The 22,427-nt window shown below is 50.4% G+C and overlaps 1 long non-coding RNA gene across 1 annotated transcript; it reads right to left on the bottom strand.

Annotated features, from left to right (window-relative positions):
- Positions 1-15,606: 15,606 nt before the first annotated feature.
- LOC131093597 (uncharacterized) lies at positions 15,607-19,369 on the bottom strand. Its single transcript, XR_009115600.1, has 2 exons — positions 18,730-19,369; positions 15,607-17,895 (listed from the first exon to the last, which is right to left on the bottom strand). It is a non-coding gene; the product is annotated as an uncharacterized LOC131093597 (long non-coding RNA).
- Between the last annotated feature and the right edge of the window lie 3,058 nt (positions 19,370-22,427).

Raw genomic sequence — 22,427 nt, 5'->3', positions numbered from 1 at the left:
CCCTTTAGCTGTCCTAAGAGGCCCTTGGAGAAGATTGCTTTTCCCTCTGCTCATTTTTAAATCTGCCCCATGAACTCCCAACCTGCTACTCCGCCATCCCCAGGCCGTGGCCCCCGACTTATCTTTTGGATGATCGGTGATGGGAATCCACGTTGCACCTGAAATGAGTCTGCCTCGGAGGGGTCTGTGATGGCCTGTGAGCCTCTCGGTCAGCTGCAATAAAGAAAACCAAAACCAAAGTGTGAGTCCAGAGTTATGTGGGCCAAATGCCAGCAAGGCAGCTACTTGCCCTTTCCTGAGTGTGCCTGGCTCCTTCAGGCTCCAGCTTCATCCTGATTCCAAGGCTGTGGCCTTCCTTAGGAGTGGCACCTGGGTTAGAGAAAGGCAAAGTTAAATGGCATTGCTGTGAGTGCAGTGGAGGACCTTGTGTGCTCTAAGACATGGCAATGCCTCTGCTAGGCTTCTGAACAGCCATGTGAGGAGGGGGGCCCTCAAATAAACAAATAAAAACCCTTTCTCACCCTGCTGCCTGCAAACCCCCTCCCAAGAACTCCTAACTGGATACCTGAACACCCTCCCTCTCCCAGTCACCATCCTCAACTCACCTGAAGCCTCAATCTCAAACATCATCCTTGACACTGGGCAGATCCCTCTTGTGACACGATGAAAAATTGTTGTGCTTGAGAGCTGAGCAATAACAACCACTTCTCCCCGCTGCCCACCTTGACTGCTGGCATCCAGATTGACTTCCTAAAAGAAAGACAAAGAACAGAGCTGTAACACAGTCACCATACACACTTCTGCTGCAGAGACAAATGGGGCCTCACCTGCTCGGGGCAATCCCCTCACCCGGGATGGGGCCCTCTGGCACAGATTTAATCCATCTCAATCTGAAAAAAAAGTTAGGACAAGAGTCAAACTGTTGCAGGATAACTGAAGAGCTCCAGATATGATGTGTCCATTTACAAATCCCATCTAGAGTCCAACTACACCCCACATTACAAATTCCAAGTCCCCGGGCCCTCTCCTATCGCACCAGGCTGTGCGGCAGGGCAGAGCAGCCCCGGCACTAATGTGTGCAGACACCCGTGACACAGGACAGGCAGGACAGGACAGGACAGACAATGGGGACACAACAGGAACAGAAATCTCTTGGCAAGGAAAATGGCTGCAAGGACTGAGAGAATGCAAAAGGAGATGACCGAGCTGAGACCGATGGTGAGCTGATGAGGCTCAGAGAACCCTGGAGGAAGAAGATGCTAACTGAATGCAGTTATTGGAATAAATCAAAGATGGATGCCTAGGAATCCTACAGTCAAAACCCTCTACCTAACTTCGTAATATTACAAGTCCTAATCCACCATAATGGAACCAGGTGGTGCATAGCTGTCCGTACAGCTCAGAAGAAGACCTGACAAGACACCTGACGGGATGCTTCCAAAGACAGAAGAGAATCGGATGCCTGCCTGAGCTCCCGAGTCAAAAGTTCTGTGGCCCGGGTGCCAGGCCAAGGAATGCAGAGATCACAGACGCTAACAAGGATGCCAAGGTTTCTGACAGGCCCCCCTAAGATAAAGATATGGGATACACAAACAACACATAATGCACAATAGACAAGTGACACGAGACACACCGGGACCGCTCTGCCCTGCACACCTCAGCACTGTGATCAAAAGTGAGACGTGGCTTTTATGGGGCCTAAGGGGCCACTCCATTAAAACACTACCCCACCCACCCACCGCCAAAATTGGACTTAAAAACCCCTCCCAGTAATTCCCAAACCAGCACCATGCCTTCATCCCCACTGTGGGCCACAGCCCTCTACTTATCTCTCAGACATCTGTGGATGCCGGTCCCTGTCAGGTGCAAAGAAAGGCCACCCCGTCACCTGGGAAGGTCCTGCTGGCACCGGGCTGGTGTCTCTCAGACAGCTAGATTAAAGAGAACCAAACATCAGGGCCTGATCTTGGCACCGCATCGCCCAAAACCCCACCACTCTGCTACTCACCGCGCACCAAAGAAGGCCGGCACCTCCTAACCCTGACCCTCTGCCACACATGGAATGCATCTGCACCTGAAAGAAAGTTACAACATATGTCAAACACCACCAGGATAACTCACAAGCTGCAAACACCTTATGCCAACCTAGGAATAGCATCTAGAGCCCAAGTACAGCCCACATGACAAATTCCCACTCCCTATGGTTTGTCCTACTGCAGCAGGCCATGGGCAGCGCAGAACAGCTCCGGCACAAATGTGTGCACACACCCGTGAAACAGAACGTGACAAACAGGGGGACATGAAACACAACACATCATGCTTGTGGTGAGGGCCTCGAGGGGAAAAGGCAAAAGGGACCCCAAAGACACACTAGGGAACACGGCACACACGACACCACGACACACACCGGAGCTGTTCTGCCCTGCCCGCCTGAAAGCTGCCATCAAAAGTAGAGCCTCTCCCTTTAGCTGTCCTAAGAGGCCCTTGGAGAAGATTGCTTTTCCCGCTGCCAATTTTTAAATCTGTCCCAGGGATTCCCAACCTGCTACTCTCCCATCTCCAGGCCGTAGCCCCAAACTTATCTTTTGAATGATCGGTGATGTGGATCCACGCTGCACCTGAAATGAGTCTGCCTCGGAGGGCTCTGTGATGTCCTGTTTGTCTCTGGTCACCTACAATAAAGAAAACCAAAACCAAAGTGTGAGTCCAGAGTTATGTGGGCCAAATCCCTGCAAGTCAGCTACTTGCCCTTTCCTGAGCGTGCCTGGCTCCCTCAGGCTCCAGCTTCATCCTGATTCCAAGGCTGTGGCCTTCATTAGGGGTGGCACCTGGGTTAGAGAAAGGCAAAGTTAAATGGCATTCCTGTGAGTGCAGTGGATGACCTTGTGTGCTGCAAGACATGGCAATGCCTCTGCTAGGCTGCTGAACAGCCTTGTGGGGGAGCCCTCAAATAAACAAATAAACAGCCTTTCTCACTCTGCTGTCTTCAAAGCCCCCTGACCACATTAACTCTGAACAGGATACCTGCTCACCCTCCCTCTCCCAGTCACCATCCTCAATCACCTGAAGCCTCAATCTCAAACATCACCCTTGACACTGGGCAGATTTGTCTTGTGACACGATGAATCTGCTGAAAAATTGTTGTGCTTGAGAGCTGAGCAATAACCACTTCTCTCCGCTGCCCACCTTGGCTGCTGGTATCCAGATTTATTTCCTAAAAACAAAGACAAAGAACAGAGCTGTAACACAGTCACCATACACACTTCTGCTGCAGAGACAAATGGGGCCTCACCTGCTCGGGGCAATCCCCTCACCCGGGATGGGGCCCTCTGGCACAGATTTAATCCATCTGAATCTGAAAAGAAAGTTAGGACAAGAGTCACACTGTTGCAGGACAACTGAAGAGCTCCAGATATCCTCTGTCCATCTACAAATCCCATCTAGAGTCCAACTACACCCCACATTACAAATTCCAAGTCCCCAGGACTTCTCCTATCGCACCAGGCTGTGCGGCAGGGCAGAGCAGCTCCATCACAAATGTGTGCAGACACCCGTGACACAGGACAGACAGGCAGGACAGGACAGACAACGGGGACACAACAGGAACAGAAATCTCTTGGCAAGGAAAATGGCTGCAAGGACTGAGAGAATGCAAAAGGAGATGACCGAGCTGAGACCGATGGTGAGCTGATGAGGCTCAGAGAACCCTGGAGGAAGAAGATGCTAACTGAATGATTTATTCCAAGGACAGCCGCGATGGATGCCCAGGAATCCTACTGTCAGAATGCTGCACCTAACCTCATATTATTGCAAGTCCTAATCCACCATAATGGATCATTGGGGGGCAGAGCTGTCCGTACAGCTCAGAAGAAGACCTGACAAGATACCTGACTGGATGCTTCCAAAGAGAGAACTTCTGACTGGAGAGCTCAGACAGGTGTCAGAATCGCATCTATGGCCTGGGTGCCAGGCCTAGGAATGCAGAGATCACAGATGCCAACAATGATGCCAGGGTGTCTGACAGGCCCCACAAAGGCTCACGTAAAAGAAACGGGATACACAAACAACACACAATGCGCAATAGAAAAGTGACACGAGACACACCGGGACTGCTCTGCCCTGCACACCTCAGCACTGCGATCAAAAGTGAGACGTGGCTTTTATGGGGGCCTAAGGGGCCACTTCATGAACACACAACTCCCCGCCCGCAAAATTGGACTCAAAACCCCCTCCCAGGAATTCCCAAACCAGCACCCTGCTTTCATCCCCTCTGTGGGTCACAGCCCTCTACTTATCTCTCAGACATCTGGGGATGCCGGTCCCTGTCAGGTGCAAAGAAAGGCCACCTCGTCACCTGGGAAGGTCCTGCTGGCACCGGGCTGGTGTCTCTCAGACAGCTAGATTAAAGAGAACCAAACATCAGGGCCTGACCTTGGCACCGCATCGCCCACAACCCCACCACTCAGCTACTTTCCGCGCTCCTAAGAAGGCCCGGCACCTCCTAACTCTGACCCTCTGCCACACATGGAATGCATCTGCACCTGAAAGAAAGTTACAACATATGTCAAACACCACCAGGATAACTTAAAAGCATCAAACACCTTATGTCAATCTAGGAATAGCATCCAGAGCCCAAGTACCGCCCACATTACAAATTCCAACTCCCCATGGTTTCTCCTACTGCAGCATGCCATGCAGCAGGGCAGAAGAGCTCCGGCATAAACGTGTGCACACACCCGTGACACAGAACATGACAAACAGGGGGGACAAGAAACACGACACATCATGCTTGTGGTGAGGGCCTCGAGGGAAGAGAGCAAAAGGGACCCCAAAGACACACTAGGGAACACGGCACACTGGACAACACGGCACACAGCGGAGCTGTTCTGCACTGCCCGCCTGAAAGCTGCCATCAAAAGTAGAGCCTCTCCTCTCCTCCTAAGAGGCCCTTGGAGAAGATTGCTTTTCCTGCTGCCAATTTTCAAATCTGCCCCAAGAACTCCCAAACCCACTATTCTCTCATCTCCAGGCCGTGGCCCCCGACTTATCTTTTGGATGATCGGTGATGGGAATCCACGTTGCACCTGAAATAAGTCTGCCTCGGAGGGCCTCATGATGGCCTGTGAGCCTCTCGGTCAGCTACAATAAAGAAAACCAAAACCAAAGTATGAGTCCTGAGTTATGTGGGCCAAATCCCACCAAGGCAGCTACTTGCCCTTTCCTGAGTGTGCCTGGCTCCTTCAGGCTCCAGCTTCATCCTGATTCCAAGGCTGTGGCCTTCATTAGGGGTGGTACCTGGGTAAGAGAAAGGCAAAGTTAAACGGCATTGCTGTGAGTGCAGTGGAGGACCTTGTGTGCTGTATGACATGGCAATGCCTCTGCTAGGCTTCTGAGAAGCCTTGTGTGGGGGAGGCCTCAAATAAAAAAAAGACCCTTTCTCACCCTGCTGCCTGCACACCCCCTCCCAAGAACTCCTAAACTGGATACCTGATCACCCTCCCTCTCCCAATCACAATCCTCAACTCACCTGAAGCCTCAATCTCAAACATCATCTTGGACACTTGGCAGATCCCTCTTGTGACATGATCAATCTGCTGAAAAAAATGTTGTGCTTGATACAGCTTGGAATTTCAGGGAGTTGCACTCCTCAATTAAAAGAAAAAAAAAAAAACCAAAAAAAAACCAAAAAAAAAAACCAAAATTCAAAACAAATCCCAAAAACAAACAAATAAAAAAAAAAAAAAAGAAACAAACAAAAACCCACAAAAACAATAAAACCCAAAACACCTAACTCCCCACAGGAACAAAAAAACCACAGAAAACATCAAAAAATCCACAAACCCCACAAAAACCAACTAAAAACCCCAAAATGAAAACCAAAAAAACCAAAAATTCCACCAAAAGAAATCCAACCAAAAAAACAACCAGAGCAAAATTAAAAGTTACAAAAGCACCTTACCACTCCTAAACACAAAACCCAAAATCATAAACCTAAATACTCCCTGTATTCCATGCTGTTTTCTTCACAGAATCTTCCAAGCCTCTGCGCTTTAGATGCCCAGAAACACCTGCTGAAAACAAGCTGAGACGAGCTGAAAGAGCCTCTTCACTGAAATGAGAGGAGAGCTCTTACCCCAGCACATCCCCGAGAGGGAATGAAGCCCCTCAGCCACGGCTGGGGTTAATATACCCCTGATTGTGCCCGCCTCTCGTTCCCATGGCACCCAGGAAAAGGGAGGGGGCGAATCCCACCAAGCCCTCAGAGCAGCTGCAGCTGTTTGGCTCCTCTGACTCACATTCAAAGGCAGTAAAGGGCTTGTTATAGAAGAAAACTCTTCAGAAAAGTAACCGTGTTTTCTTTTTTGCAACAACTACTTGGAGCAGAAGAACAGAAAACTGGCAAGATATAAAACTTTGTGGTAAGGTTACATAGCTGGATAAATTGGGTAATTGAGTAATTTGCTGTTACCTTACATAATTATTCTGTGTTTAACAAAAGCCATCTAATAAATTCACACCCAAAACTCCAGCAGCCCAGCTGGCCCTACCAAAGCTCTATGTTTATGCATACAGTAAACAAAACCAAAATCCCAGTAATACCTATCAGAAGTCTGTGAAAGAAATCTATTGAAATTGATCCTACCTCAAATAAAAAACAACTGATGCAAAGTTAGCTTCACTCAAAAAACAATTTACACAGAGCTAATAACACCAAGAAATAAAACAACACACCATATACCAGCAAAGAATATAATAGTGAAGAAAAAAGAAACCACTTTTTTTTTTTTTTTTTTTTTTTAATTTAAACTAACTTCTTTTATTAGCTAGAACAAAAGCTTTTGCCAGGACTGCAACAACAACTTCTTCTCCTTCTGAAATGTCCCTTCTCCTTCCTAAATTCCTTACAACTTCTGAGTTTCCATCCAAGCAAAAAGCAAAATTCGTGCACTTGTGCATTCGATGCTCCTGTCAGATTCTCTGTTTCTCTCCACATCTTCTTACACTTTCAGTCTTCACGCTGTCCTGCCGTGATGAGTTTGACGGAAGAATTGGTAAACGTTAGGAGAGGATTTCCCTGCCTCCCTCCCCAAAGCTGGTTTCCTTAGTGCATTTCACTCAATCCCAAGCCGGCAATGATGCACGCTCACCTCAAGGCTCACAGCTGCTCGGCTAAACTCGGCTGTAATCGGCTAAACTCGGCCACTGTCATCTGCATTCGGCCAGACTCGACCCTTCGGCACAGCTCGGCTCACTTCGGCCGAACTCGGAGCCGCTCTCTGCGCTCGGAGCGGCTCAGCTCGCTTCGGCCGAACTCGGAGCCGCTCTCTGCGCTCGGCGCGGCCCGGCTCGCTTCGGCCGAACTCGGAGCCGCTCTCTGCGCTCGGGCCACCTTGGCTCGCTTCGGCCGAAATCGGTACGGCTCTGCAGTGATTTTAGCTCCCACCGAGCAGTCCCCAGTCACTTTGCACACCCCTGCATAAGTCGTCCTGGATGCCCACGGCCCCGTTCACAGGTCTAGTGCCTTTGCCATTTTCATTCAAATTGCCAGCCCTGCAGTCCACTTCCCAGCCCCACAGAGATTCCAGCCGCACCCCAAGAGGTGCCATCACAGGCGCAGGCAATATTCTAGCATCGACGGGGTTTTCAGGCGCGAGCTTGCCGCCCCCTTTCCCCACTCCACACATCCTGTTCTACTATTAGCGGCAATACCCAGCCCCTGCACCCATGTCCCAGGCCTACAGTGACCTCGGTGCAAGAACAATACACTGCCTTTACCAGCCCTAAGGTTGCTGTCATGTGTTAAGCTGCAATGCCAGTCCCACAGTGATTAAGACCAGGCCCAGTGATTTCAGCTCTTGACCCACAAGCTTTATTTTACTGCCAGCTCTCTTCTTCCAGCTCCAGCTCTGTGTTTCTCCAGCTTCAAATGGCAGCATCTGGCTCTTGGCTCCAGCTGGGCAACAATTCAGCTCTGGCACGAGCCTCTGGAAGCCCACCCCACCATCCATATGCTAGCCCTGCAGTGATTTTAGCTCCCACCGAGCAGTCCCCAGTCACTTTGCACACCCCTGCATAAGTCGTCCTGGATGCCCACGGCCCCGTTCACAGGTCTAGTGCCTTTGCCATTTTCATTCAAATTGCCAGCCCCGCAGTCCACTTCCCAGCCCCACAGAGATTTCAGCCGCACCCCAAGAGGTGCCATCACAGGCGCAGGCAATATTCTAGCATCGACGGGGTTTTCAGGCGCGAGCTTGCCGCCCCCTTTCCCCACTCCACACATCCTGTTCTACTATTAGCGGCAATACCCAGCCCCTGCATCCACGTCACAGGCCTACAGTGACCTCGGCGCAAGAACAATACACTGCCTTTACCAGCCCTAAGGTTGCTGTCATGTGTTAAGCTGCAATGCCAGTCCCACAGTGATTAAGACCAGGCCCAGTGATTTCAGCTCTTGACCCACAAGCTTTATTTTACTGCCAGCTCTCTTCTTCCAGCTCCAGCTCTGTGTTTCTCCAGCTTCAAATGGCAGCATCTGGCTCTTGGCTCCAGCTGGGCAACAATTCAGCTCTGGCACGAGCCTCTGGAAGCCCACCCCACCATCCATATGCTAGCCCTGCAGTGATTTTAGCTCCCACCGAGCAGTCCCCAGTCACTTTGCACACCCCTGCATAAGTCGTCCTGGATGCCCACGGCCCCGTTCACAGGTCTAGTGCCTTTGCCATTTTCATTCAAATTGCCAGCCCCGCAGTCCACTTCCCAGCCCCACAGAGATTCCAGCCGCACCCCAAGAGGTGCCATCACAGGCGCAGGCAATATTCTAGCATCGACGGGGTTTTCAGGCGCGAGCTTGCCGCCCCCTTTCCCCACTCCACACATCCTGCTCTACTATTAGCGGCAATACCCAGCCCCTGCATCCATGTCCCAGGCCTACAGTGACCTCGGCGCAAGAACAATACACTGCCTTTACCAGCCCTAAGGTTGCTGTCATGTGTTAAGCTGCAATGCCAGTCCCACAGTGATTAAGACCAGGCCCAGTGATTTCAGCTCTTGACCCACAAGCTTTATTTTACTGCCAGCTCTCTTCTTCCAGCTCCAGCTCTGTGTTTCTCCAGCTTCAAATGGCAGCATCTGGCTCTTGGCTCCAGCTGGGCAACAATTCAGCTCTGGCACGAGCCTCTGGAAGCCCACCCCACCATCCATATGCTAGCCCTGCAGTGATTTTAGCTCCCACCAAGCAGTCCCCAGTCACTTTGCACACCCCTGCATAAGTCGTCCTGGATGCCCACGGCCCCGTTCACAGGTCTAGTGCCTTTGCCATTTTCATTCAAATTGCCAGCCCCGCAGTCCACTTCCCAGCCTCACAGAGATTTCAGCCGCACCCCAAGAGGTGCCATCACAGGCGCAGGCAATATTCTAGCATCGACGGGGTTTTCAGGCGCAAGCTTGCTGGCTTGCGCCCCCTTTCCCCACTCCACACATCCTGTTCTACTATTAGCGGCAATACCCAGCCCCTGCATCCATGTCACAGGCCTACAGTGACCTCAGTGCAAGAACAATACACTGCCTTTACCAGCCCTAAGGTTGCTGTCATGTGTTAAGCTGCAATGCCAGTCCCACAGTGATTAAGACCAGGCCCAGTGATTTCAGCTCTTGACCCACAAGCTTTATTTTACTGCCAGCTCTCTTCTTCCAGCTCCAGCTCTGTGTTTCTCCAGCTTCAAATGGCAGCATCTGGCTCTTGGCTCCAGCTGGGCAACAATTCAGCTCTGGCACGAGCCTCTGGAAGCCCACCCCACCATCCATATGCTAGCCCTGCAGTGATTTTAGCTCCCACCGAGCAATCCCCAGTCACTTTGCACACCCCTGCATAAGTCGTCCTGGATGCCCACGGCCCCGTTCACAGGTCTAGTGCCTTTGCCATTTTCATTCAAATTGCCAGCCCCGCAGTCCACTTCCCAGCCCCACAGAGATTTCAGCCGCACCCCAAGAGGTGCCATCACAGGCGCAGGCAATATTCTAGCATCGACGGGGTTTTCAGGCGCGAGCTTGCCGCCCCCTTTCCCCACTCCACACATCCTGTTCTACTATTAGCGGCAATACCCAGCCCCTGCATCCATGTCCCAGGCCTACAGTGACCTCGGTGCAAGAACAATACACTGCCTTTACCAGCCCTAAGGTTGCTGTCATGTGTTAAGCTGCAATGCCAGTCCCACAGTGATTAAGACCAGGCCCAGTGATTTCAGCTCTTGACCCACAAGCTTTATTTTACTGCCAGCTCTCTTCTTCCAGCTCCAGCTCTGTGTTTCTCCAGCTTCAAATGGCAGCATCTGGCTCTTGGCTCCAGCTGGGCAACAATTCAGCTCTGGCACGAGCCTCTGGAAGCCCACCCCACCATCCATATGCTAGCCCTGCAGTGATTTTAGCTCCCACCGAGCAGTCCCCAGTCACTTTGCACACCCCTGCATAAGTCGTCCTGGATGCCCACGGCCCCGTTCACAGGTCTAGTGCCTTTGCCATTTTCATTCAAATTGCCAGCCCCGCAGTCCACTTCCCAGCCCCACAGAGATTCCAGCCGCACCCCAAGAGGTGCCATCACAGGCGCAGGCAATATTCTAGCATCGACGGGGTTTTCAGGCGCGAGCTTGCCGCCCCCTTTCCCCACTCCACACATCCTGCTCTACTATTAGCGGCAATACCCAGCCCCTGCATCCATGTCCCAGGCCTACAGTGACCTCGGCGCAAGAACAATACACTGCCTTTACCAGCCCTAAGGTTGCTGTCATGTGTTAAGCTGCAATGCCAGTCCCACAGTGATTAAGACCAGGCCCAGTGATTTCAGCTCTTGACCCACAAGCTTTATTTTACTGCCAGCTCTCTTCTTCCAGCTCCAGCTCTGTGTTTCTCCAGCTTCAAATGGCAGCATCTGGCTCTTGGCTCCAGCTGGGCAACAATTCAGCTCTGCCACGAGCCTCTGGAAGCCCACCCCACCATCCATATGCTAGCCCTGCAGTGATTTTAGCTCCCACCGAGCAGTCCCCAGTCACTTTGCACACCCCTGCATAAGTCGTCCTGGATGCCCACGGCCCCGTTCACAGGTCTAGTGCCTTTGCCATTTTCATTCAAATTGCCAGCCCCGCAGTCCACTTCCCAGCCTCACAGAGATTTCAGCCGCACCCCAAGAGGTGCCATCACAGGCGCAGGCAATATTCTAGCATCGACGGGGTTTTCAGGCACGAGCTTGCTGGCTTGCGCCCCCTTTCCCCACTCCACACATCCTGTTCTACTATTAGCGGCAATACCCAGCCCCTGCATCCATGTCACAGGCCTACAGTGACCTCAGTGCAAGAACAATACACTGCCTTTACCAGCCCTAAGGTTGCTGTCATGTGTTAAGCTGCAATGCCAGTCCCACAGTGATTAAGACCAGGCCCAGTGATTTCAGCTCTTGACCCACAAGCTTTATTTTACTGCCAGCTCTCTTCTTCCAGCTCCAGCTCTGTGTTTCTCCAGCTTCAAATGGCAGCATCTGGCTCTTGGCTCCAGCTGGGCAACAATTCAGCTCTGGCACGAGCCTCTGGAAGCCCACCCCACCATCCATATGCTAGCCCTGCAGTGATTTTAGCTCCCACCGAGCAATCCCCAGTCACTTTGCACACCCCTGCATAAGTCGTCCTGGATGCCCACGGCCCCGTTCACAGGTCTAGTGCCTTTGCCATTTTCATTCAAATTGCCAGCCCCGCAGTCCACTTCCCAGCCCCACAGAGATTTCAGCCGCACCCCAAGAGGTGCCATCACAGGCGCAGGCAATATTCTAGCATCGACGGGGTTTTCAGGCGCGAGCTTGCCGCCCCCTTTCCCCACTCCACACATCCTGTTCTACTATTAGCGGCAATACCCAGCCCCTGCATCCATGTCCCAGGCCTACAGTGACCTCGGTGCAAGAACAATACACTGCCTTTACCAGCCCTAAGGTTGCTGTCATGTGTTAAGCTGCAATGCCAGTCCCACAGTGATTAAGACCAGGCCCAGTGATTTCAGCTCTTGACCCACAAGCTTTATTTTACTGCCAGTTCTCTTCTTCCAGCTCCAGCTCTGTGTTTCTCCAGCTTCAAATGGCAGCATCTGGCTCTTGGCTCCAGCTGGGCAACAATTCAGCTCTGGCACGAGCCTCTGGAAGCCCACCCCACCATCCATATGCTAGCCCTGCAGTGATTTTAGCTCCCACCGAGCAGTCCCCAGTCACTTTGCACACCCCTGCATAAGTCGTCCTGGATGCCCACGGCCCCGTTCACAGGTCTAGTGCCTTTGCCATTTTCATTCAAATTGCCAGCCCCGCAGTCCACTTCCCAGCCCCACAGAGATTCCAGCCGCACCCCAAGAGGTGCCATCACAGGCGCAGGCAATATTCTAGCATCGACGGGGTTTTCAGGCGCGAGCTTGCCGCCCCCTTTCCCCACTCCACACATCCTGTTCTACTATTAGCGGCAATACCCAGCCCCTGCATCCATGTCCCAGGCCTACAGTGACCTCGGCGCAAGAACAATACACTGCCTTTACCAGCCCTAAGGTTGCTGTCATGTGTTAAGCTGCAATGCCAGTCCCACAGTGATTAAGACCAGGCCCAGTGATTTCAGCTCTTGACCCACAAGCTTTATTTTATCGTCTTTGTGCCAGCCCTATAGTTCCCGCGTTGTGTGCAGACCCGATCCCAGTCCCACAATGATAAGACCAGACCCAGTGATTCCAGCCCTTTCAGTTCTTGACCCACAAGCTTTATTTTACTGCCAGCTCTCTTCTTCCAGCTCTGTATCCCATTCCACGTTTAGTCCTGAGATCCACAGTGTGTATCCCTTGTAGCAATGACTGTTTCTGCAGCACTGCAGTCCCCACCCCGTCCCCAGTGATTTCAACTCCAGTCCCACAAGCTTTATTTAACTGCCAGCTCTTCTCTTGCACTTCCTGCTCAACATCTTCACAGTAGTGCCACACGATACTACTTGTGCTTCTCAGGACAGGATCTTTGTTTTAGCTCTAGTTCTTGAGCTCAGATCACAGCCCTCACAGCAATTTCAATTCCAACCATGCAGTTCACCTCCCCACTCCACAATCCCTATCCCAGCCCCACAGAGGTTTTACATCAAACCCTACCATATTTCTGTCTCCTCCAGCTCTGCTGCCTCAGCTCCAGCTCCTCAGCTTCCTACTGGCTGCAGCTAAAAGCTGCTCATGCTTCTCACTGCACCTTGGGGCTGTTGATAAGGCCACAAATCAGTTACTGCCATCATTACAATTTCAGTATCTCTAGAAGCTGTCCCATCCACCCACCCAGCCCTAAGTGGCAACCCTAAGTGGCATCCCAACTCTGGGGACACTGGAAGCCTGAAGCTCAACATCCACCCTCCCCCTCACCCTGGCTCTCAGCCCAGCACCTGCACAAAGGCCCCCTCACCTCCCCTCAGGCAGCTCCAGGGGCTGGGAACAGCCACTGGACTCCTGCCCCCCCATCCCAAAAGGCACTCTTGGGCTGGTTCTTGAGCCCTAGAACCCTCTGAGCCCCCACACCCTCAGCCCCTCGTTGGTACCATAGGGCAGGGGCTGGGAACCCCCAGGCATAACCTGCAGGCCCTGTGCTGCAGCTCCATGCCTTCCTCCCATGGCATTTATCTAGCCTCAGCATTTCCACCCCTCCACATTGTTTTGGGCCTGACTCATGCCAAAATCATTATTCCACACCCTGGGGTTTCATGTCCCCACTGCTCTCACAACTGGTGTTTCAGCCCCAGTCCCACAACCCTTACCGAATTAACATGAGATAGCTAGTAAAGAAAACAAATCAAACCAAAAAGATGTATTAAAACGGGCAATACTAAAATAACACAATTAAGAAAAAAAACATAACAAGTAAAAAGAAAATAAAGTAATAAAAATACAAAAAGCAAGCTTTATTCCTCGTATTCTGAACATTTCTTTAAATCCAGAAACCGCAAAGCAGCTACTTCCCAGCCCCCAGTGACAGCAGGCGGCGCCCCCCCCCCACCGCGCCACTCCAGGCCCCACACCAGCCGCCGGCTACCCGAGCCACGCAGGGCGCGGCAGAAAGAACTGGACACGGCCGGCCCCAGATACTGCCGCAGGCGTCGCGCCCGTGCTCACCGGCGCTCCCTGGATCAGCTGCCGCGGGGGTCCCGTCCTGGCGCAGCGCCGCTCCTCGGACCTCGCATCCGCAGCTCCCGTCGCTCACACCTTCACCGCCCAACTGACGCCGCTGCCGCCCCAACGCCCGCTATTTATGCCCCACGGGCAGACAGCCAGCCAATCACAACCCGAAGCAGCGCCTGCCGGCTCCACCAATCCCAGCCCGCCCATTCCCGCCGCGCGCGGATCCGCGACTCCCCGCGGTCCCCTCAAGCGCTGCTCCCGCCGCCGCCATTGCTGTGGCCGCGTCCGCCCGCTCCCCGCCGCCTGCCCGTTTCCCTGGACCAGAACCTGATCCCGACCAGGACCTGAACTGGAAGCTCCCGGCCGCCCTTCCCGTCCGCAACAGCGCCTGCCGAGGCAGCGGCAGCGGGGACGCTGCTCCGCCGGCTCCCAAAGCGGCGGTGGCGGGAGCGGCGCCTCAGGCGTACGGGCGAGCGGGGCCAGTCTGAGGCGGCGAGCCGCGACTGAGCGGGCTGAGATTGGCGGGACCGCCTCCGGTTTGAAAGGGCGGCTGTGATTGGACAGGGCGGACGGAGAAAGGCGGGCCGTGATTGGCACGCTTAGGAGCCGTCAGGCTGCGGCCCGTGGGAGCGTGGGGCGGAGCTCGGGCTGCCCGAAGGGCTCGCAGGCGGCGGCGGCGGCGGCGGCGGCGGCGGCGGCGGCGGCGGCGGCGGCGGCGGCGGCGGCGGCGGCGGCGGCGGCGGCGGCGGCGGCGGCGGCGGCGGCGGCGGCGGGCGCGCGCTCGCCAAACCCCCGTCCCCTTCTCCGGCCTTCTCTCGTGCCCAGGTCCCGGCGAAAGGACCCCCGCAGAGCCCCTACCGGAGCGCCCCAACGGCACTCGGGGCAGGAGGCGGAGAGGAGTGTAGCCCGGGAGGGGTTCCGGGTCGTCTTTGCGACAGCAGGGCGGACTAGGGAGCGGCGGCGATTTGGTGAGGAGAGGGCTCGGGAGCGGGGAGGGCGTGCAGCGCTTCTGCGGGGACTTGGCCTGCCCCGACTGGCCGAGATCAGCACCCTGGCCAAAGTTAAGTGCCCGCGTCCCCCTGCCCGCCCTCCGCCTGCTGCGGGCCCGCTGCTCACCCTCGTCGTCGGATGTTATAGATGATAAAACAATACTGGCTTTCACATTCATAGATTAGCTTTTTGCATTACAAGTATTTTGATGTGGTAAAACTTATTCTTACTTTGAACTGCTTTGTATAGTGTAATATGCCAGTTTATGTATGCACTGTATATTTCATATGAATAGTAGCATGATAAATATATGGTAGGCTTTAGCAAAATGTTAAAATAGAAACTAAAATACTTCTATGTAACTAACTCAGAAAATGGTGTAAAGCAATTATTCTGCTTCTTATAACTGCAGACTGCCCCTACCAAGTGATAAGATAATAGTGACACAAAAAGAGCTTAAGCATCCAGGAAGGATTTATCGACTCTTACCAGTGTTATCAGGGAGTGTGAAGCAACAGGATAAAACTACAGGAAGAAATAAAATATGTAGACCTAATTTACAGAACGTTCTGCAGACAAGTCAGAGGTTAAAACCAAACAAGAGAGTTCCCGGAACATCAAAAAGTCAAAGGAATGTTTGAATAATGTGTAAGTTAATGAATATGCCTGTAACCTCAGCAATGTAACAGTATATAGTGAACATGTTTTTAAGCTACCTCTGTGCTCTTTGGCTGTGTGCTAAAAGCATCCCAGTGCTGGATTATTTTGTCCTTTTATCCTTTATTAAAATTTTAAAAATTATAAAGAGTAAACTCTGTTTATCACATCAGTGAAGCTTAAGCTGATCTGCATCCAGGTGTTTTGGGACCTGCTGGGGCAGGCCATCGAGGTAAGCGTGGGGCTACCGCAGTGGAGGCCAAGTATTTCAACACAATAGCATAATCAGCAACGTTAATTAATTTTGTATTCTTCATGCAAGCCTCAGCCTAAAGAACGCTACCAGCCTCTACTAGGATTAATAATACGCATAGTAAGTGTTACTAGTATTAATATTTAGGTAAGAACTGTTAGTGTTAACACTGGCAGTCAGTGTGTTAGCTGGTGTTTACTGTGAAGCTCTGCTCTCCCACAGTATGACAAGATCCTGAAGCTGTCCTCAGGTGCACAGTTAAGTGAGCACTGCTGTCCTTACCACGGTCCCCCAATGGAGCCACGCTCCAGAGACGGGCAGCAGTGACTCTGCAGACGCCTTCCCAAGGTGACAGAGCTCGCCCTCCTTCCCATCTGCAGTCAGGGGATGTGAAGGCAACCATTGCTGTCCTCGGCTTCATCATCTCCAGTGCAGCCAAGCACAGTATAGACAATGAGTCTGTCAAGTGAGCTGCAGCAGCTGGGACTGCCCAAAGGCAGGGGAAGCCCTCAGGGTGGCACCATCAGCCAGACCTGCTGGGATGTTGCTTACAGTTCCCAGCCCTGCCTTCTTCACACCCAGATGGAGGGCAGGCTGCCTGCTGTGCTGTCCTCCATCACCTCCCTTCTGTACCATCAGTCCCTGGGGGCTCCTCAGGTGCTTTGGTGAGGTTTGGCAGCTGCAGGTCTGGTGTGAGCAGAGGAATTCTTCTCTTGTCTCCCCTCATGAGCAAAGCATGCCAGCCAGCTGTGCTGTTTTACATGTGACTGACCCACAAAATTGCAGGAGACTGAGGACTCGTAACAGGTGCAGGACAGGTTCAAAAGCAACTTGGGACAAAACCTCTGTCTTTGTCAGTCCAAAGGGACAGCAGAGCTCACATCTGCTCACAATAATCCTCTGGGGAGTAGAGCAATGTCTGTATGGAAAGATGACTGGGGGTAAAATCAGTGGAAACCGAGAAGTTACATTTGTATCCTAACAGGAGCTATAATGGGACAGAAATTTTAGGGTAAAATACAAGTGCTGTTCCCAGGATGGAGCTGGGTTGGCATGCTCCACGATGATTCCCCATGCAACCATAAGGACCTGCTAAGGGTGGTGGAGTGGAGTGGGGCACCACAACCAGGCTCTGCCAAAATCTTTGCAGGGGCAGCAACTCCATGGTAATTTGAAGCTTATTAATTGCATAGCAAGGGCTATTTGGCATATGTAGGAACACTTTCCAACCTAGCGTCTGAAGACCAATTTAGAGGAGGCGCCTCTAAGTCGAAAGCCAGCCAGACCTTATGTTCTTAGCACCATTCATTTAGAAGAAATCCTGTGACATTTGCAAATTTAAGAGGTGACACCCCCATTCAGACCATGGCTCCTGGGTGCGAACAATAGCTCTTTTCAACAGCAAGGAAATCTGCATGCCCTAGTGTCTCAAGGTCACTTCACCTGAGAGTCCAGAGACCCAAATCCAACCAGAGTCCTAGTTCCCAAAAAACTTCTGCTATAAGAAATCCTTCAAAGTGTGCAATTCTAGGAGTAGAAATCCTACAGGAAACATGAGGCTTCAGGCTGCAAATGGGATCTCTTTTCCACACAATGGAAAACTCAGCAAGCCCTTCTGGCAAGACCAGTTCACAGGAGGCCCACAATTCTCAAGGGCCAGGCTTGAGAGATCCGACTCCATGGAAGCTTTAATCTGAGAAAAATCCTGTGATGTTGGTACTTTTAAAAGGCAGAATGGCACATTTAGACCTTGGCTGATGCTTTGGAGAGTGATTCTTTTACACAGTAAATAATGATTTCATTCCAATGTCTGTAGGTCACTTTGGAAACAGCCCCTGAAACCCAAGACCAAGAAGAGCCATACTTCATGACAGCTGCCATCTGGGAGGAATCCTATGACATTTGTGATTCAAGAAATTGAACCCAAAATTTCAACAGCTGATATGCAGATGCAAAAGACTGCTGTTTTCCTGAGATAAGAAATACTCCAAACCTAACATTCTGAAGGAGTTCAGAATACACACCCAGGACTGCCATACCCCCCAAAGCGCTACCTCCTGGCAGATTGTCTCTATGGTAAACCGTCACACTAGAAATGTTAGGAAGCAGAACCCAAACTACAGCACAAGCACCTGTAAGGAAAAGGTACCTCTGTTCATGAGATAGAACCCTTTCTGTTCCCTTCAGCCCCTGCAGCTGTTCTCATGCTTTCAGGGCACTTGATTGGTTCATTCCTAGATAAAACTTATGTCTTTATTTTCAAAGCTATTACCCATCTCTAGTCAGAGTTTCCTACATTCCTGTATACAAACAAGTGGATAGAGAGAGGGTTTCTTTCCAAATGAATTTAGAGATAAATTCATTTTCTTTGCCAATACCTATAAAAATGAAAACCTTGAACGATTTTAGTATTCTACACCCATCCCTCCCTGTGAAATTTATGGCAGTTTTGGGTCCCTCTGGGAGACGACATCCAGCATGTCATGCTGGACTGTTCTAGAGAGTAATTTTCAAATGTAAGCTTAGCAAAGTTTGAATTGACTTGAACAGAGATAAAAACTACAAGTGAACACCTACACCTGCCTACAAAGAGCTAACAAGCCCCTGGCAGCTGCCAGCATCAAAGCACAGCGGATGTCTCTAATACAGGGTAAGGATAACAATATCACCTTCTGTTCTCTCCAGCTTCTTTTCCCTGCAGTCATATTTTGCTTCTTATGATTTTTTTAGTCTCTGTATCTTCTTGGACAGCACCGAGCCCGACAACAAGGATACGAGAGTCTTTCCCTGCCGGACGGAGAGAACCAGGAAAACAGTTCAAATAAGAACAGGGCAGTTTGAAATTCATACTTGCAACGAGAGGCAGCGCCTAACCAACAGAACAAAAGTAAACGAAGCATGATACCTCCCTGGGGACAGAAGACTTACAAACTCTCCAGGATTTACAATTCTAGCGACCAACCCCTTCAGGACAGCAGCCAAGTGTCCCCTGGGGTGGTGCTGCACCAAAGAACCATCTGAGAGGTTCCAAAGAGTGAAATGCACAATATTTTGCAAAGACAAAAAATCCTGCAAAATAACAAAAATACAATAGATGTAAACTACAGGGCAAGAGTACAAGTGTTACCTTTGGCAGCTGGAACCATCCAGGTGAGCACCTGATAACTGGATCCTCACCAGAGTTTGAACCCTTCAGGACACAGAAGGGTTTTCCCCAGAAATTTCACAGACTGAGTTTTGACAGAAGCACGCTCGCCGGATCCTCAGAAACGTCGCCCATTCTCCAGGCGTCTGGAGAGAACTGCAAATGGCTCTCACGTATTTGGAGCTGGTTCTGTAAGGTCTCAGGGTGAATTTCACCAGATGCAACTGAATTGGGCAACTCCCAGTGAGACAGAAGGAACCCAAAGCTTGTTTTACCCAAACCTTGGGTAAGCACAGCTCCAGCAAATACTGAGGAAACAGACATAACAGGGTAAAAATAATAAAACTATTGCTTTTTCTTTAATCTTGCCTTTTTTTTTTTATTCAGATGAGCAAAACAATGAAGGAGAAGGTGAAAAACTCACCATTACTGAACATTTCATCATCTGTAAGCTGAGCATCCTTAGCATAGAGGACTCCAGAGTTAAAATTCACTGATCCCTGGGAAATAAAACCAAATATATGACAAACAGTCAAACAGAAGGCGTAAAAATTTGTTTCCTCTACGGACTTTCAAGTATGTATCTTTGTATATATCCTACACATTACAACATACACTTTATACCATCTCCTAATATATAATAATTTACCTTTAAACTTTGATAGTATAGTGTGGAGAAATGGCTCCATGACAGAGGTCACGCAGACATTCGCTCGTTAGCCGACCAGGAGCTGGGAAAGTACCGAACACAGGTATTTTTGAGTTTTGCACCTGCAAGATAGCGTGTGCCTGGGCCTAGCTGGGTAGGATAACAAGTAGACAGAGAGACGTGGGAAATAGGGAATGTAGGCCCAAAGGAATGAGGAAGAGTTGATGGTATAGTTTAACCAATAGATCGCTTGGCTTACAGAATATTCATAAGCTTATTATGTGCTGTATAAGTGTCTGATACTCTCTGCAATAAACATAGCTTGCTGATCTCATATTGAGTGTCCGAGTCTTCCCTCACCCAAGAGTATAGCATAAAATTATTAACTAAAATTGGTGATCTATTATTATTAAGTTGTGCTTAAAGTTATTTTTGCTGTCATGTTCAAAACAATTTTTTTTTTTTTACTGTAATGAATGAGCAATTGATCTCAAAGTCATCACAAGCCCATCAAAAAAACAAAGCTCTATTCACCAGGCACGTCTGTGAGCTAGAGGGTAGTTAGGCTTGTACTTACCTCTTGCTCTTCATGAACCAATAAATCCTGTCAACAAAACCAGGATCTTTAGCCCACTCCTATTAAAGATTCTACAAGGATGATGGTTTGATTTGTGTTTAGAAGTTTAGATTTAAAATGGCCAGTCCAATGGATAAATAAAGACAGTTGAAGTAGTATTACTTTACTCTTATTATTATTATTATTGGTATTAGTATTATCAGCTACTGGAAGAAACAAACCAGTAGTACCTATACTTAATTACTTTTATTTCCAGAAAAAAATAAAGAAAAAGAACCAAACCAAAAAAAGTCACTTCCTACCTTTTGTATCTCAGGATGATGAATTTCTCTTGGGCACTTCTCCAATTTATCAAGACTCATAGCACTGAAAGGCAAACAAAACAGTGCTTTATAGAAGGCCAAGTGCACGTTTCAAGGCTGAACCACCAACTGATTGCAGTGACAGCAGTTACAACATGAATCAGCCCAAGGGCCTCTCTTAAATGGAATGGAATGTTTTGTGGAACTGCCATTTCTTTCCCAAAATACTAACTTCCAACACTTCCTAAACTTATTTTGCATTTTAAAAACAGAAATTAGTAAGACTCTGTGTGGACATCAGGTTTATTTCCTTCTAACGCACAGAGCTCTGTTCCATCATCCTTCACTTTGGCTCTACACAGAATCATGTTGAGCTTTTTAGGAGTGCTCAATAAAAAATTCTATTTCTTTTCCTAGTTTTCTCTCTTCTTCAATAATTAAAGGCAAGTCAAATGAAAAATGACAAGTTCAGCATCAGAGTCACACTTTTCCCCTTTGTCTGCTCAAGAACAGGCTTTAAATCCACTTATTGCTGCCTTCAACGATTCAGACTTGCAAAACCATTCTTACATGTTTTACAGGTTTATCATAAAACCCACAGAACACAAGCTCTGAATTACGGGAAAAGGTACACAGGCAAATATCTAAACTGATTACTTATTTGAAAACACATACCTTAATTCAGATTTCACCCAGAATGTTTCTGTGGGACACTAAGGGAGACATATTTTGTGAGTACCCTGTAAACGAGAAAAGCTAGCATAGATTACAGGACATACCCACTTTTTCTGCATATTCAAATAGAATTATTAATAAAAACAATTAAGTTTAAAAAGAAGGAAGATAACCAAGGAAATTTTACTCAGCTATATTTACTCCCGATTTAGAGAAAAAAAAAAAGGCCCGGGTGCTGCAAAGAAAAAAAAAGTGAACCACAAACGCTTACAGTAGAATTTTAAAACAATCGCTTGGATAAAAGAATCTTATGGAACGTGAAGTAGAAAAAAAGTGAAACCACTATCAGACCTGCCTATTTTCTCACCAGTGTACAAGAAAATCCTAAAAGCAGTATGAAGACACTGCCTAAAACCGGTCATGGGATGTAACCAAGAACAATTTAGGCATTTGCTAATCGAGACAGAAACCTTTTCTGGATGCTAGTGTCAAATCACAAGTTTTGTCTCTCAGAAGCTCGACAATGCTGGAAAGCATTTTCCCCGGGGCTCGGGAGGGCAGGGGTGGAAGGGGGGGTGACTTTGCAGCTCGCACCTGTGCCATCCGAAGCACACAGCCCGGCCGCTCCCTGCGCTGGGCATTCTCCCGGCCATCTCTGGCTTTACCGCCCAGCGCCGCTCCATCCGCTGTCACGGCACAAAGAGCCACGAGCACTAACGCAGGCAGCAGCCCCGTCATGCCGGCGATACCGCAGCGCTCCCTGCTCGCAGCGCCCAACACGGGCGGAGCCGCCTCCGCCCGCAGCACCGGCAGCAGCCCGAGGGAGACGGCTGCAGCTCGGGGGGCTCCTCCGGCGCCTCCGCCAGCCCGAGGGCGGCCGCCCCACCGGGACCGCGGGAGCGTCCGGCGCCGCTCGCCCGGGGCGGCTCCCGCAGCTCCCGGCCCGCGGCAGCAAAGCACCGCCTCGCCCTCCGCCATCGGCGGGCGGCAGCGCCCCCGCCCCCGGCACCGCTGAGGGA

The sequence above is a fragment of the Melospiza georgiana genome, chromosome 26 (genome assembly GCF_028018845.1).
Source record: "Melospiza georgiana isolate bMelGeo1 chromosome 26, bMelGeo1.pri, whole genome shotgun sequence".
Lineage (NCBI taxonomy): Eukaryota > Metazoa > Chordata > Aves > Passeriformes > Passerellidae > Melospiza > Melospiza georgiana.
Note: the sequence above shows the minus strand (reverse complement) of the source record. Positions and strands in the feature narration are given on the sequence as shown.